The sequence below is a fragment of the Carcharhinus amblyrhynchos genome, unplaced genomic scaffold, assembly GCF_965287045.1.
Source record: "Carcharhinus amblyrhynchos unplaced genomic scaffold, sCarAmb.v2.hapA chromosome_111, whole genome shotgun sequence".
In the NCBI taxonomy this organism is placed as follows: domain Eukaryota; kingdom Metazoa; phylum Chordata; class Chondrichthyes; order Carcharhiniformes; family Carcharhinidae; genus Carcharhinus; species Carcharhinus amblyrhynchos.
The window spans coordinates 583,113-599,580 of NW_027649851.1; positions in this window are offsets into that span (position 1 = coordinate 583,113).

Here is a 16,468-nt window from a genome sequence, read left to right on the forward strand (position 1 = left end):
GTTCAAATCCCACTCTGGAATTCAGGAGAGGTAATTAATTAACAAATAAATGTAGCATTTAAAAACTACTGATGGTGACCATGAAATCTGCTGTTCTCACCCGGCCTGCCTACATGGGACTCCAGATCCAGCAATGGTTTGACTCTGAAATGACTCAGCGAGACACTCAACCACTATCACTTTCTCAGGAGGGGGATGAGATAGAAGCCTTTGCAGTGTCAGCAATGTTCCATTAATGAATGAGGATGAATTCTCCAAGATAGGTGACACTGAGCCTGAAGTCCTTTCAGCTTCTCAGTCAATTCTCTCCCACGTCTGTTTTCCCAGTTGGAAGCCAAATGGAAGCCTTGTTTTTTTGGACAGCCATCTCTCCTGAATAATAAATGCACAACTACCCCTCTGCCATTGCCTAAGCTCCTCTGCCTCCAATAAATATTTAATAATTTAATGCTATACTTCTGCAGACCATGTCTAAATGAGATTTCCATTGCTGCCCAGTACATGCTGCTGGATTTCCAACTTTATCTTCCTGCAGTATGATTCAAAAGTGATTTTTTTCTGTGCTACTGTCCCTTCTTCTGCTTCTGAGTTTATATTGAGCACCAGGTTCTCCTCTGCTTTTAATCCCAGCAAATTATTCTCCCCGACTCCCCCTGCATCCCCGACTCCCCCTGCATCCCCGACTCCCCCTGCATCCCCGACTCCCCCTGCATCTCCACCTCCCCCTGCATCCCCGACTCCCCCTGCATCCCCACCTCCCCCTGGGGTCTGTTAGGTGACCTTTTCTCAAATGTCCTCAAAGAGATTACCATAAAGCAAGAAATGATGGGTGTAATTTTATTAATAATAATGTAACCGGAACTGTACACCTCTTCCACTTTTTCTCTGTTTTGCTGCTTTTCCACGTGCTTTTTGGCTTCTTACTGGAGAAACAGACAATGGGAGAGAATTGACTGAGAAGCCTAAGGGGCCTCAGGCTCAGTGTCACCTATCACGAAGAATTCAGAACCCAATTGGTTCCCACCAACTGTTTCCCACTGCAAAAACAATAACCAAGCTGCCAGACCCTTCGCAGTTCACTTCCCCTGATTCCATGCCCCACTTTTTGTCCTCTACTGGATCCCTCTTCCACTTCCCCATGCCCACAAGCTCAGGATGAGGTGGAGACACAGGGAGAGCCAGGTGGAATAATTTGTTGGGATTAAACTCAGAGGAGAGCTCACTCCAAAGACTCTCCTCACCACTGAGTGGCCAATGCCATGAAAGAGCCCATTCTCTTGCTCCCCTGCCTTGTGTTGTAGAATTACACAAGGAAAACCACTGAGCTCAGTCAAAGCTGAAAAGTGCACACCACCATTAAATGGTCCTGAACCGGGTGCCACGGGATTCCTGTACACCACTGATTTTAGAACATAAGAACATAAGAAATAGGAGCAGGAGTAGGCCATCTAGCCCTTCGAGCCTGCCTCGCCATTCAATAAGATCATGGCTGATCTGAAGTGGCTCAGTTCCACTTTCCCACCCTCTCCCCATAACCCTTAATTCCCCTGTCTATCAGAAACCTATCTACCCGTGACTTAAATATATTTAGCGAGGTAGCCTCCACCACTTCAACGGGCAGAGAATTTCAGAGATTCACCACCCTTTGAGTGAAGAAGTTCCTCCTCAACTCTGATCTAAACTGCGCACACCCCCCCTTATCTTGAGGCTGTGCCCTCTAATCCTGCTGTCCTTTGTAAGCAGGAAGAATCTCTCTACCTCTACCCTATCCATCCCCTTCATTATCTTATACGTCTCTATAAGATCCCCCCTCATCCTTCTAAACTCCAATGAGTACAGACCCAGTTTTTTCAATCTCTCTTCATAGGCCAACCCCCTCAACTCCGGTATCAACCTAGTGAACCTCCTCTGCACTCTCTCCAAGGCCCAATATATCCTTCCGCAAGTGCAGCAACCAAAACCGCACACAGTACTCCAGCTGAGATGAAAGATGTTTAGCAGACTGTGTGAGAGGGACAAGATAACAAATTGCAGCCACAATGCAGGCCTGGGGATATTTAAGGAGCTCACAGGAGCAGAAAGTGTGGCAGGCAGGGTGACATTGTGAGGCATGCAGAACTTCGATTTCCCTACGATGGTTTGAGACGTAGTGGTAAAGACAGCAGCGTTGTGTCAGAAATTACATCAGCCTAGGTGGGTTCGTACCTGCAATGCATTTGAATGTCATGAATATTCATTGCAGTGAAACAGCTCTTAGTACAGTTCTACCTTCAAGTTAAAGTTCTAGAAAAGAACAGTTTAATCGAGTAGACGCAGCACGGATTCGTTAAGGGGAAGTCGTGTTTGACAAATTTATTGGATTTCTATGAGGATGTGACTAGTGCTGTAGACAGTGGGGAACTGGTGGATGTGGTGTTTTTAGATTTCCAAAAGGCGTTTGATAACGTGCTTCATAAAAGTACTGCAGCCTCACCAGTGCCCTGTACAGTTGCAGCAAGACCTCCTGCTTTTATATTCTATCCCCCTCGCTATAAAGGCCAGCATCCCATTCACCTTCTTGATCACCTGCTGACTGGGTTTTTGTGATTCGTGCACAAAGACCCCCAGGTCCCTCTGCACCGTAGCATGCTGCAACTTTTCGCCTTTTAAATTATAATCCCCCCTACAATTATTTCTGCCAAAGTGGATAACCTCACACTTGCTATCATTATACTCCATCTGCCAGGTCCTCGCCCACTCGCTCAGCCTATCCAGATCCCTCTGCGGACTTTCCACACCCTCCGCACAATTTGCTTTTCCACTTATCTTTGTGTCATCAGCAAATTTTGTCACCCTACACTCAGCTCCCCCCTCCAGATCATCTATATAAATGGTAAATAGCTGAAGCCCCAGCACCGACCCCTGCGGCACTCCACTAGTCACCAACCGCCAATCAGAATAGCACCCATTGATACCAACTCTCTGCTTCCTATTAGACAATCAATCCTCTATCCACGCTAACACCTTTACCCCCAACTCCATGCACCCTAACCTTCTGTAGCAACCTTTTATGAAGCACGTTATCAAACGCCTTTTGGAAATCTAAAAACACCACATCCACCAGTTCCCCTCTGTCTACAGCACTAGTCACATCCTCATAGAAATCCAATAAATTTGTCAAACACGACTTCCCCTTAACGAATCCGTGCTGCGTCTACTCGATCAAACCGTTCTTTTCTAGAACTTTAACTTGAAGGTAGAACTGTACTAAGAGCTGTTTCACTGCAATGAATATTCATGACGTTCAAATGCACTGCAGGTACGAACCCACCTAGGCTGATGTAATTTCTGACACAACGCTGCTGTCTTTACCACTACGTCTCAAACCATCGTAGGGAAATCGAAGTTCTGCATGCCTCACAATGTCACCCTGCCTGCCACACTTTCTGCTCCAGTGAGCTCCTTAAACATCCCCAGGCCTGCATTGTGGCTGCAATTTGTTATCTTGTCCCTCTCACACAGTCTGCTAAACATCTTTCATCTCATTCCACGTCATGCTTCCCTTGAGGTCCATTCACAGCCCTCACACTGCTGCTGAGGTCTCTGACTGAACAGACCCAGAGAGAACTTATAAAAATTAACAGAATCGAGAACATCGACATGAAGGGATCTAGAAATGTGAGTGTGTATATGAGAGTGTGTGAGTGTCAGAGCTGACATAGAATAAGTACAGGTTGAATAAACAGTAAAGGAGTAAAACAGAAAGGAGTAAATGAGCAGAAGAACAGTCTTAAAACCAATTACTAGTGTTAAATTAATAATTTAGTAATGAAATGACTAGAGAAGGTATATGTACGAATGGCAATGGGGTTGGTGAAGCCTGGACTGCAGCAACTCGGGTTCTGGGGACAGCCCTATCTACAGTAATGACGTGTTGTTGAGATGGGGTTTGAGCTGTACCCACCGCAGGGAGGCTCTCCTGTTCATGGCCAGGGAGGAATTCAGAGACTGGGGACCTGGAGGAAACCTTGTCAAGTGCTCAAATAGGATTGAGCTTCTGAAGGTTTTGAGGAGCTTGATTCCAAACTTGTAGATTACAGTCCTTGTTGAATTTTCACTTTCTTTCGCCAGGTATCCCACCGGGTGCTGTGGGTCCTTCATCAGAACGCTAAGCAATGTGTCCAAGAGCAAGCTGCATCTCACTTCATACTATCAGAACCAGCCACACCCTGAGCATCCAGAACTTCAGCGCAAGGCGATGGCAGACTGAGCCAGGACAAAAGGCCAAAGGTTGGAACAAACAGCTGGAGGATCAGCAAACATTCAATATGACTATGGTAACCCAGAAAGACACCAGGAATCTAAAGTAGGTGATATCAGCCTGGGCCCACTGTGATGCCCTGGAGAAGGTGAGCTTACCTTGTACACAATTCAGTGGCACACGGATTTTACCTATTTGTTTAAGCGTGGCCTCTCAGATTCGATCGCGGGTCTTTATGAAGCTCAGGAATGTTTAGACAACAGTTAGTGAAAAATAATCACTTCCAAAATTAACATTGAAAGTGTCCCATAGTGCCTGCATTGCCTATATGCAGAGTGAGTTTTCGACACATAACTGTATGTATGGTGGCACAGTGATTAGCATTGGTGCCTCACAGTGCCAGGGACCCAGGTTTGGTTCCCAGCTCGGGTTACTGTCTGCACATTGTGTGACTAGGGGATTTTCACAGTAACTTCATTGCAGTGTTAATGTAAGCCTACTTGTGACAAGAATAAATAAACTTATACAAGCTGTATATACAAAAACTCAATATTTTGACTTCTGCTGGAAGCCCAACCATGGCTTTTAAAAATAAATCGGATAAGTAACCAAAGTGAAAAATATTTGGGGAGAAGTGGGATGAGCCGGGTTGCTCTTTCAGAGAGCTGGCACAGAACGATGGGCTGAATAGCCTCCTTTTGTGCTGTAACATTCTCTGTTTCTCTGCTGCCACCAAAGTTGCGAGCACATCTCTTAATAGCTGAGATGCCAATGAGGATTTGCCCATCAGGAGGTGCAGTCCTTGAGTCCTCTGAGCTCCTTTGCATAGGTTTGGGAGGACTCTGCAAGGATCTGCACCATCTTTACTGCAGCCTGCTGCCTCAGACGTGGCTGACAGGTGTTTCCTGGGCAGGAAGTGCGACAGCAGTAAGCTCAGCCTTCGACATATCAGCATCAAGTAATTGTACCTCCAGATGGCAATTCACAGTGGGCTAGACTTTCAGCTTCATCAGCTGGGTGTTAAGCATCATCCCAGGAAGATGTAGAGAGGGAAGGCTAATGAAAGAAGCACACAGGCTCACACAACCACACTAACTTCCTTAATGTGTGAAATCTCCTGCACGTTCTCTGAGAGACTGCAATTTGCTCTGCTAGATTAACCTCTGAACATTCTCTCTCCTTCAATCCGCCTCACTTTCAGTCTCTGCATCTGCTTTCTCTGCCTCTCTTCTGCCTCTCTCCTTCCGACCCCATTCCATCTTACTTCTCTTTTTTACTCTATTGTGTTCCAGTCTGCAACTGCCTCAGTTCACCTCTCTTCCACTCTCTGTCCCATCTGTTTCCTCCCTGATTCTCTCTCTCTCTCGCTCTCCCTCTCCTTTTCTCCCACTCTTTCTCCTAGCTTTCTCTGTGTGTCTTTCTTTCTCTGCCTCTCCCTGTGGTTGACTGTTGGTTTCCCTCTCTATCTCTCCTTCCATCATGTCTCTTCTTTTTACATTATTTTTCTCACTCCATTTGCCTCTGTTTCTCTCTTTGTCTGTTCCTCTGTCTCTACTTCTCTTTGCATCTCTCCCCTTCCCGTATGTCTTTGTCTCTTCTCTCTCTCTCTATCCCTGTTTCTGTCCCGTTTCGCGCTCTCTCTCTCTCTCTGTCTCTTTCTGTCTGCTTGTCAATATGCCTCTATCCTTCCTCTCTTTCTCTCCATGTCTGTATGTCTCTTCTGCTCTGCTTTCCTCGGTCTCTCCATCTGCTTGTCTGTCTATTCCTGGCTGTTTGTTGGTCTGTCTCTGTGTCTGCTTGTTTGCCTATCCCAATCCCTCCCTCTCTGGCTCTCTCTGTCCTTCTATCTACTTGCTTGTCTGTCTCTGTCCCTCCCTCTCTGCCTCCGTCTGTTCTCTGACTGCCTGTATGTCTGTCCTTGTCTGTTCATATCTATCTGTTGGCTTGTCTCCCTGTCCCTGTCCTTCTTTTTCTGTCCTTATCCCTCCCTCTCTATGTATCTGACTCTCTATCTCCGTTTGTCTCTCTGTTTGTCCCTGTCTCTCACTCTGTCTCTCTGCCTGTCTCTGTCTGCTTGTCTGCCTGTCTGTCTCTGTCTTTCTCCGTGTCTGTCTGTCTCTCCCTCTCTGTCTATGTAGCCGTCTCTGTCTCTCCCTGTCTATCTGTCTCTGTCCTTGCCTATCTCCCTCTCTGTCTCTCCCTCTCTGTCTCTTTCCACCTCTGTGTCTCTCTGTCTCTCTCTCTCTATCTACCTGTCTCTGTCCTTCCCTCTCTGCCTATCTGTCTCTGTCTCTTTCTGTCTCTGCCTCTCTCTCTCTCTCGCTGCCTCTCTCTCTCTCTGTCTCTGTCTGTCTGTATTTGTCTCTCTCTATCTCTCGCTGCCTCTCACACTCTCTCTCTTTCTATAGACCATTTTTCACTTTGTCGGAAGTGTGTATACGGTAAGTAGAGTGCCTGGTCCATGTTTGGGAATAAAGCACAGTTTGGCTGAAGCAGCAAGGGGCAAGTTGGGATGTGAGGCACCTACACAGCTAGGCAAAGAAACATCTGCCCCACATCTCTCCCACTGATCCAATCTTCAGTCCATGAATTGAAATGGAAAGACAATCTGAACCTTAGACCCATAAAAGCCTATAGTGCAGAGGGAGGCCATTCAGCCCATCGAGTCTGCACTGGCTCTCTGAAAAAGCATCTTACCCAACGTTGTTTGAAGTTTCTGCTAATTGTGTAACCAGGAAGGACACAAAGTGAGAAGATATTGTCTGTGTTCCTGCTCCATGCTGAACAAGTGCTCAACAAATTCAATTTAAGAAGGCGATTTTACCATTTTGATTCTTAGTGTTGGGTGGGCTTGAAACTGGGAGTGATTCAGATTTGTTTTGAGAAGCCCCCATACCCACTGTGCCTGTAAAAATATCAGTGACTTTGAATCGCGCTGCACAAGGCTGTGAGTGGGCTTATCGCACCCGAAACACTGCAAATCCAATCGGAAATTTTCAAAATCATTTAGCGGAAATATTTACTACAATGAAAGCAATGCCAAATTCAAACATAGAACAGCACAGTACAGGCCCTTCGGTGTTACTGTAAAAATTAGACGTGTGTCTGCTTATCAAAACCTTTTTGTTTTTATTTTCTCCACACGTGCAGCAAAAAAAAAATTCATGCTGTTTCCCTGCCAGACTCGCCTGGGCTGGATAATACCTCCCCCAGCCCCCATGGACATTACCCCTGCCCCCCCCACCCACCCCAGGCAGAGTGGTCCCCCCTCCCCCCCCCACTCAACTCAGGCAGAGTGGTCCCCCCTCCCCCCCCCTCACCCATCTCAGGCAGAGTGGTCCCCCCTCCCCCCCCCACTCAACTCAGGCAGAGTGGTCCCCCCTCCCCCCCAACTCAACTCAGGCAGAGTGGTCCCCCCTCCCCCCCCCCACTCAACTCAGGCAGAGTGGTCCCCCCTCCCCCCCCCCCACTCAACTCAGGCAGAGTGGTCCCCCCTCCCCCCCCCACTCAACTCAGGCAGAGTGGTCCCCCCTCCCCCCCCCCCCTCACCCATCTCAGGCAGAGTGGTCCCCCCTCCCCCCCCCCCCACTCAACTCAGGCAGAGTGGTCCCCCCTCCAATCCCCCCACCTGGGACTGACCTGCCCCACCATCTCCTCCGGATTCCTATGTGACACTACACACTCTCTCCTCTGTCCCCAATCATTGAGGCATTGATCCTCTCCCCTCCCCGCTCCCGCCCTTCAGCCTCCTGCACCCCCCCCCCCGCCCCCCCCCCCCCACCTCCCTGCCCCACCCCCCCACCCCATCAGCACACCCTGCCAGTGCTTATCGCTTTCCCCTCAATGCTAACAGACAAACTGCGTGGAACTTGGGGGAATGCTCTGTCAAACTGCCTGCAGCTGATCGGCCCTAACAAGCAGTTCCATAAAAACACCAAGAATAGACCGGCAGGCAAACAACGAAACGCCCAGCACTGAGATACGCTGCAGACAACCTGGAGAGGCTGCTGGATGCGGCAGAGGCGAGGTGGGACACCCTCTTTCCCTCTTGGAGGACGCAGACCCGGGTTGAGGGGATGCTGATGGCAATGCAGCCTGGGAGGCACTCGCCACCTCAGTCAGTGCCAGCCCCCCCTGCCCATCCCCCCGCCCCCGAACCGGGAAGCAGCGCTGCAAGAAAATCAATGACCCCACCCAGACAGCCAGGGTAAGTGCTTAACTCCATCAGCATCTTTCCCCATCCCCAACATCCTGCATGCTTCCAGCCCCTGACCCCCCAAACACTTCCTTCCTCACCACCCACTCCCCAAGAGTAGCTCCGACTTGCCCTCCCAGGGCCACCATTCTCTGCAGGAGACACCCCACTATTTCTTTCATGGCTCCTTCTGCCCCCACAGGAGAAGACCAGCCATAACATCGTGAGAGGGTGAAGACAGAGGGGTGAGTCAGTCCTCATCCCCTTTGAGGAGTGGGCACTGGAGGATGTCCGAGGAAGGGGCTGTCAGCGACAACATGGTCTGCCTGGAGTCAAGAAGTGAGCACCCGTCAATCCCCCACTCAATGTGAAGCAACTTCCAGGGTGCATGAGTTTTAGATGCAAAGAGCAAGAGATGTACGAGGCATAGTTATTTACACAGAGGATAACGGACGCCTGGAACTTGCTGCCGGGGGAGGTCGCGGAGACAGATACGAGAGTGACCTTTACAGCTATGTGAATGGGGTGGGAATAGAAGCGTACGGTCCCTGGAAGGGTAGGGTAGGGGGGCTGCAATTCAGATAGGCAGTCTAGTCGCTGCAGCTTGGAGGGCCAAAGGGCCTGTTCTTGTGATGTAATCTTCTTTGTGCTTTGTTCTATGTTCAATGGTGAAATGTGAATTAAGTTTTTTTTTGCATCCCAAATTCCTCTCCCTCTCTTGCACGTAACCTTGTGTCCTGTATTGCAGGAACAGATCTGGACATCCCCTGGCCTTCTGCCATCACGGTCCCCACTGTGGCTCCCTCCTATCCTGCTCAGACAGCTCGGATGTGTCCTCAGAGGATATTGGTGAGGGTGGCACCGTTTTGGCGTCAGCTTCCACCTCACAGCTCACCATTCTGGATGCTGATACGTCAGTGGGTCCAGTTACCGGTGAGGCTTCTGAATCACGGGTGAGCACGACATATCTGATAATGTACATCAGGTGGAGGAGGGAATATCTGAGGCCTCTTTGATTTGATTTATTATTGTCACATGTATTAACATACAGTGAAAGTATTGTTTCTTGTGCGGTATACAGACAAAACATACCATTCATAGAGAAGGAAGCATGAGAGTGAAGAATGTAGTGTTACAGTCATAGCTAGGGTGTAGAGAAAGATCAATTTAATGCAAGGTAGGTCCATTCAAAAGTTTGACAACAGCAGGGAAGAAGCTGTTCTTGAGTTGGTTGGTACGTGACCTCAGACTTTTGTACCTTTCTCCCAAAGGAAGAAGAGAGAATGCCTGGGGCCCTTGGTTATGCCGGCTGGTTTGCCGAGACAGCGGGAAGTGTAGACAGAGTCAGTGGATGGGAGGCTGGTTTGAGTGAGGGATTGGGCTACATTCACGACCTTTTGTAATTCCTTGCGGTCTTGGGCAGAGCAGGAGCCCAGACCAAGCTGTGATACAACCAGAAAGAATGCTTTCTGTGGGCATCTGTAAAAGTTGGGGAGAGTTGTAGCTGACATGCCAAATTTCCTTAGTCTTCTGAGAAAGTAGAGGCATTGGCGGGGCTTTCTTAACTATAGTGTCGGTGTTGGGGGGACCAGGACAGGTTGTTGGTGACCTGGACACCTAGAAACTTGAAGCTTTCAACCCTTTCTACTTTGTCCCCGTTGATGTAGACAGGGGCATGTTCTCCTTTACGCTTCCTGAAGTCGATGACAATCTCCTTTGTTTTGTTGACATTGAGGGAGAGATTATTGTTGCCACACCATTTCACCAGATTCTCTATCTCATTCCTGTGCTCTGTCTCGTCATTGTTTAAGATCTGACCCACTAAGGTGGTGTCATCAGCAAACTGGAAAATGGAATTGGAGAGGAATTTGGCCGCACGGTTATCAGTGTATAAGGAGTTTAGTAGGGGGCTGAGAACACAGCCTTGTGGAGCACCAGTGTCGGGGATGATTGTTGAGGAGATGTTGTTGCCTATCTTTATTGATGTGGTCTGTAAGTTAGGAAGCTCAGGATCCAGTTGTAGGCCATGGAGTTTGGAGATGAATTTTGTGAGAATAATGGTGTTTAAAGCTGAGCTGTAGGAGTCTGACGTAGGTGTTCCAGGGTTGAGTGCAGGGTCAGGGAAATGGTGTCTGCTGTGGACCTGTTGCAGTAATAGGTAAACTGTAGTGGATCCAGGTTGTCCGGGAGGCTGGGATTGATTCGTGCCATGACTAACCTTTCAAAGCACTTCAGAGCCACCGGCCGATAGTCATTAAGGCACGCTGCTTAGTTTTTCTTAGGTTCCAGGATGATGGTCATCTTCTTGAAGCAGATAGGGACCTCAGGTTGGTGTAAAGAGAGATTGAAGATGTCTGTGATTACCCCCGCCAGCTGATCCACGCAGGATCTGACTGCATGTCCGGGTACCCCATCGGGCCAGTCGCTTTCTGTGGGTTAGAACATAAGAACATAAGAACATAAGAAATAGGAGCAGGAGTAGGCCATCTAGCCCTTCGAGCCTGCCCCGCCATTCAATAAGATCATGGCTGATCTGTCGCTGCTCAGTTCCACATTCCCGCCCTCTCCCCATAACCCTTAATCCCCTCTCTTATCAAGAACCCATCAACCCGCGTCTTAAAAATATTCAGCGAGGCAGCCTCCACCACTTCAACGGGCAGAGAATTCCAGAGATTCACCACCCTTTGAGTGAAGAAGTTCCTCCTCAACTCCGTTCTAAACCGCCCCCCTTTTATCTTGAGGCTGTGCCCCCTAGTCCTACTGTCCTTTCTGAGCGGGAAGAGTCTCTCCACCTCTATCCTATCCATCCCATTCATCATCTTATACGTCTCAATGAGATCTCCCTTCATTGTTCTAAACTCTAACGAGTACAAGCCTAGTTTATTCAGCCTCTCCTCATAGCTCAATCCCCTCAACTCCGGTAACTCCGGGTTGAGCTTCGAGAAAGCTGCTCTGACAGCTGCAACGGTGACTCCAGATACAGGTTCATCCTCGCCTCCTCTGACATGTGGGGGGGGCCGGTGGAGGAGTGAGGACTCAGCTGGCCCCAGGCTACATGCTGGGCCTCTAAGATCACTTCTCCCTCAGCTGCTGGAGAGCAGAGAATGCAGGAGGGGCTGATGGCCACACTGGACCGACTGCAAGGCTGTTGGGAGAAGTCCCAAAGCTCTCAGGCATGGTTCCCAGCCAGCATTGCAAGGATGGCACCTGCAGGGGAAAGCCTGGGGCAAGGGATCCTCACCACGAGTGGCAGTCTCCACGTGCAGGCAGAGTCACAGCGGGCCACAGCTGAGGGACTGAACAGGCTTGTCGAGATTCAGAGTCCCAGAAGGCTGTGGCTGAGAGGCTCGAGAACTTGCAGGACACACAGCGGGTCAGTGCTAACACCCAGCGGGTCAGTGCTGACACCCAGCGGGTCAGTGCGGACACCCAGCGGGTCGGTGCTGACACCCAGCGGGTCAGTGCGGACACCCAGCGGGTCGGTGCTGACACCCAGCGGGTCAGTGCGGACACCCAGCGGGTCAGTGCGGACACCCAGCGGGTCAGTGCGGACACCCAGCGGGTCGGTGCTGACACCCAGCGGGTCAGTGCGGACACCCAGCGGGTCAGTGCGGACACCCAGCGGGTCAGTGCGGACACCCAGCGGGTCAGTGCGGACACCCAGCGGGTCGGTGCTGACACCCAGCGGGTCAGTGCGGACACCCAGCGGGTCAGTGCGGACACCCAGCGGGTCAGTGCGGACACCCAGCGGGTCAGTGCTAACACCCAGCGGGTCAGTGCTGACACCCAGCGGGTCAGTGCGGACACCCAGCGGGTCAGTGCGGACACCCAGCGGGTCAGTGCGGACACCCAGCGGGTCAGTGCTAACACCCAGCGGGTCAGTGCTGACACCCAGCGGGTCAGTGCGGACACCCAGCGGGTCGGTGCGGACACCCAGCGGGTCGGTGCGGACACCCAGCGGGTCGGTGCTGACACCCAGCGGGTCGGTGCGGACACCCAGCGGGTCAGTGCGGACACCCAGCGGGTCGGTGCTGACACCCAGCGGGTCAGTGCCGACACCCAGCGGGTCAGTGCTGACACCCAGCAGGCTATGACAACAGCCCTGAGAATGTGGCCCATCACAAAGGACCATAGCTGAGGGGCTGCAGAGTGCGGCCCAGTCTCTGAGGCACTGACTGCTGTGCCAACTCAGGTGGCCATCGCAGAGGGCTTGACCACAATGGGTAGGACACAGGTGATCCTCCAGGACTGGCAGAGTCAGGCGATGCCAGAGCTCCCTGTGGAAGCACCACCGTCCCACGGAGTTACCTCAGGGCCCACAGGAACCTCCCCAGGGGAGGAGGAAGGGCTCGAGCCCATGCTGGGGCCTTCCAGTCAGGAGACTGTGGCTGTGGCTACATCTTCTGACTCCCCCCTTCCTGTCTCTGGGGCATCTCAGGAGCAGCGGGATGAAGAGGGTGTCCTGATTACGTCTCAGACATCTGGAAATCAGCTACAGACCTGAAGGTCCAGAGCCCCCAGAGGATGCCTGCCAACTGCATCACAGGCAGCAAGCAGGGTACTCTCTGCCAGTCAGTCAGTCTCTCCCTATCTCTCTCTCTCTCTCTCTCCCTCTCTCTCTCTCTCCCTCTCTGTTGCTCCCTATCGGCGGGGAATTACAGGCCGGTTAGTTTAACGTCTGTGGTAGGTAAAATGTTAGAATCCGTCATTAAGGAGGAAATTGCGAGGCATCTTGAAGGGAATTGCTTGATAGGGCAGACGCAACACGGTTTCATTAAAGGGAAGTCGTGTCTGACAAATTTACTGGAGTTCTATGAGGATGTGTCTAGGGCGGTGGATAGAGGAGAGCCGGTGGATGTGGTCTTTCTGGATTTTCAGAAGGCGTTTGATAAGGTACCTCACAAGAGGTTACTGCAGAAGGTCAGAGGACATGGAGTTGGGGGTAGGGTGTTAGCGTGGATAGAGGATTGGTTGTCAAATAGGAGGCAGAGAGTGGGGGTCAATGGGTGCTATTCGGATTGGCGGTTGGTGACTAGTGGGGTGCCCCAGGGGTCGGTGCTGGGGCCTCAGCTATTTACCATTTATATAGATGATCTGGAGGAGGGAACCGAGTGTAGGGTGTCGAAATTTGCTGATGACACCAAGATTGGGGGAAAGGCAAATTGTGCGGAGGGTGTGGAGAGTCTGCAGAAGGATCTAGATAGGCTGGGCGAATGGGCCAGGAAATGGCAAATGGAATTTAATGTTGGCAAGTGTGAGGTGGTCCACTTTGGTAGGAAGAATGGTAGGAAGGACTATTACTTACGTGGCGAAAAACTGCAGCAGGCGACGGTGCAGAGGGACCTCGGGGTCCTTGTGCATGAGTCGCAAAAACCCAGCCTGCAGGTGCAGCAGGTGGTCAGGAAGGCGAATGGGATGCTGGCCTTCATAGCGAGGGGGATTGAATATAAAAGTAGGGAGGTCTTGCTGCAGCTGTATAGGGCATTGGTGAGGCCGCAGCTGGAGTACTGTGTGCAGTTTTGGGCGCCGCACCTGCGCAAGGATATTTTGGCCTTGGAGGGAGTGCAGAGGAGGTTTACTAGGCTGATACCGGAGTTGAGGGGGTTGAGCTATGAGGAGAGGCTGAATAAACTAGGCTTGTACTCGTTAGAGTTTAGAAGAATGAGGGGAGATCTCATTGAGACGTATAAGATGATGAATGGGATGGATAGGATAGAGGTGGAAAGACTCTTCCCGCTCAAAAAAGACAGTAGGACTAGGGGGCACAGCCTCAAGATAAAGGGGGGGTGGTTCAGAACGGAGTTGAGGAGGAACTTCTTCACTCAAAGGGTGGTGAATCTCTGGAATTCTCTGCCCGTTGAAGTGGTGGAGGCTGCCTCGCTAAATATTTTTAAGAAGCGGATTGATGGGTTTTTGATAAGAGAAGGGATTAAGGGTTATGGGGAGAGGGCGGGAAAGTGGAACTGAGCCACGACAGATCAGCCATGATCTTATTGAATGGCGGGGCAGGCTCGAAGGGCCAGATGGCCTACTTCTGCTCCTATTTCTTATGTTCTTATGTTCTTATCTCTCTCTCTCTCTCTCTCTGTCGCTCCCTCTCTCTCTATCGCTCGCTCTCTCTCTCGCTCTATCATTCTCTTAGTTCATTCTGACCCCTCAAAAGAGATCATTCTTACCTGTGACACATCTCCTTACAGAATTGGAGCATTTTTATCACATAAGATGGAAGGTAGTGCAGAAAGGCACCTTGAGAACCTTGACCGATGCAGGAAAAGCTTAGGCGAGCATCTCTCACGTTGGAACCCTGCAGTCCTGCTGTGAATGGCTATTCTCCCATCTCGCTGGCAGCAGTGGTGGGAATGTACAATCTCGGAGAATTCTGATCAAATTGGGGAAGGGGGACTCACCACCATTTTCAGAGTGAAGAAGTTCCATCAGTATGTCTGTAGGTGTCATTGGACCTAGTTAAGGAGGATAAGGCCATTCCTTTTCTAGTTTATAGGGGGTCCAATCCTGGGCTCGATTGTTAGCAGCCTGGGAGTCTACTTTGCAACACAGGCTGGGCACACACACTTCAAACACTGAAACTTTAAGCCACTTCTCCTAACTGAAAGAATGCTACCCCCGCCGGTAACACAGGAAATTGTTTTTTTTCTCGGTACGTTGTTTGTGTCAGCATGACGGGTCAGTTTTTGGAGCCAGAAAGCTCATTCACCATTTTAAAATGGAGGGTCAGTTGAGCTTGTCGCCCACTGACCTGAATAATATAAAAGCAAAATACTGTGGGTGCTGGAACCTGAAACAGAAACGGAGAATGTTGGACAATCTCAGCGGGTCTGACGGCATCTGTGGGGAGAGAACAGAGCCAACGTTTCAAGTCTGGATGACCCTTTGTCAGAGCACAGAGAATTAGCGGAGATTTATATGAGGGTGGCGGGGCAGTGCTGTTATTGGACAAAGGGGATGTAGTTGAGGGTGAAGACAGCTAAGAAAGGTGCTAGAAGTGTCCATTAAGGGAATTAGTAATGAGGAATAAGGAAATTTCACTCATGTGGGACAGCTGTTTTGTATCAGTCCTCACTGAAGAAGCAACAAAAAGTGTCTCAAGAATATTTGAACAGCAAAAGAAAAATGGAGGGAGGGGGAACTTAAAATAACCGTGATCATTAGGGATAATTGTTGGGGCTAAAAGCTGGACATGATGGTCCAGGGTCTGGAAAAAATTGCTTGCAGAAGTAGTGGATGTACTCATTGTTATCTTTCACAATTTACTGGATTTGGAAAGGTCCCGGTGCATTGGAAAACTGCCAATGTACCACCTCCATCCCTTAAAAGGAGGGAGTCATAAAGCAGGAATCTGTTGGCCAGGTACTCTAACACATCATAGAAAAAACATGTTTAAACCTTATGAGGCTATAGTCAGACATTTAGAAAATCATTTTACAATCAGGCAGATTCAACATGGTTTTAGGGAAAGGGAAGTCATGTTTGACAAATTTAATAGATTGCTTTGAGGAAGTAACAGGCAGGTAGATAATAGAGAGCCAGTAGACGTAGTGTATTTGGAATTCCACATAAAAGACATGAGGGAATAAGACCTCACCTTGTGCATAGTTGTTCTATACAGAGATATGCTCAATGCTATCTCTAAACATTTCAAACTGGATAAAGACCTAAAATGGCTGAATCTATGTCCGTCTGTGACCCCGAGAAACAGAAGTCACCTGGCAGTATCAGGAAATTCACACCTATTCCTAAAGAGCCGCTAACAACCCCCTGTAGGCTGCCAAATTAAAGAGAGCTCTGCAAAGACCATCTGCATTTCAGAACGTAGCCTAGCCAACATAAGGGAAAAGGCATCACAATCTTCCTTTCAATTATTTGTGGTTGAAACATCTAACAGTCTCAAAGACCCAGACAAGAGATAAACAATCCTTCTCAAAGAGAGGTGGGAGACATGTGACATGAACCTCTGGCTTGTGGGAGCAGTAACATTTCTTTGCTGAGTTGCTTAGTCTGAATCTGCTTTGTTA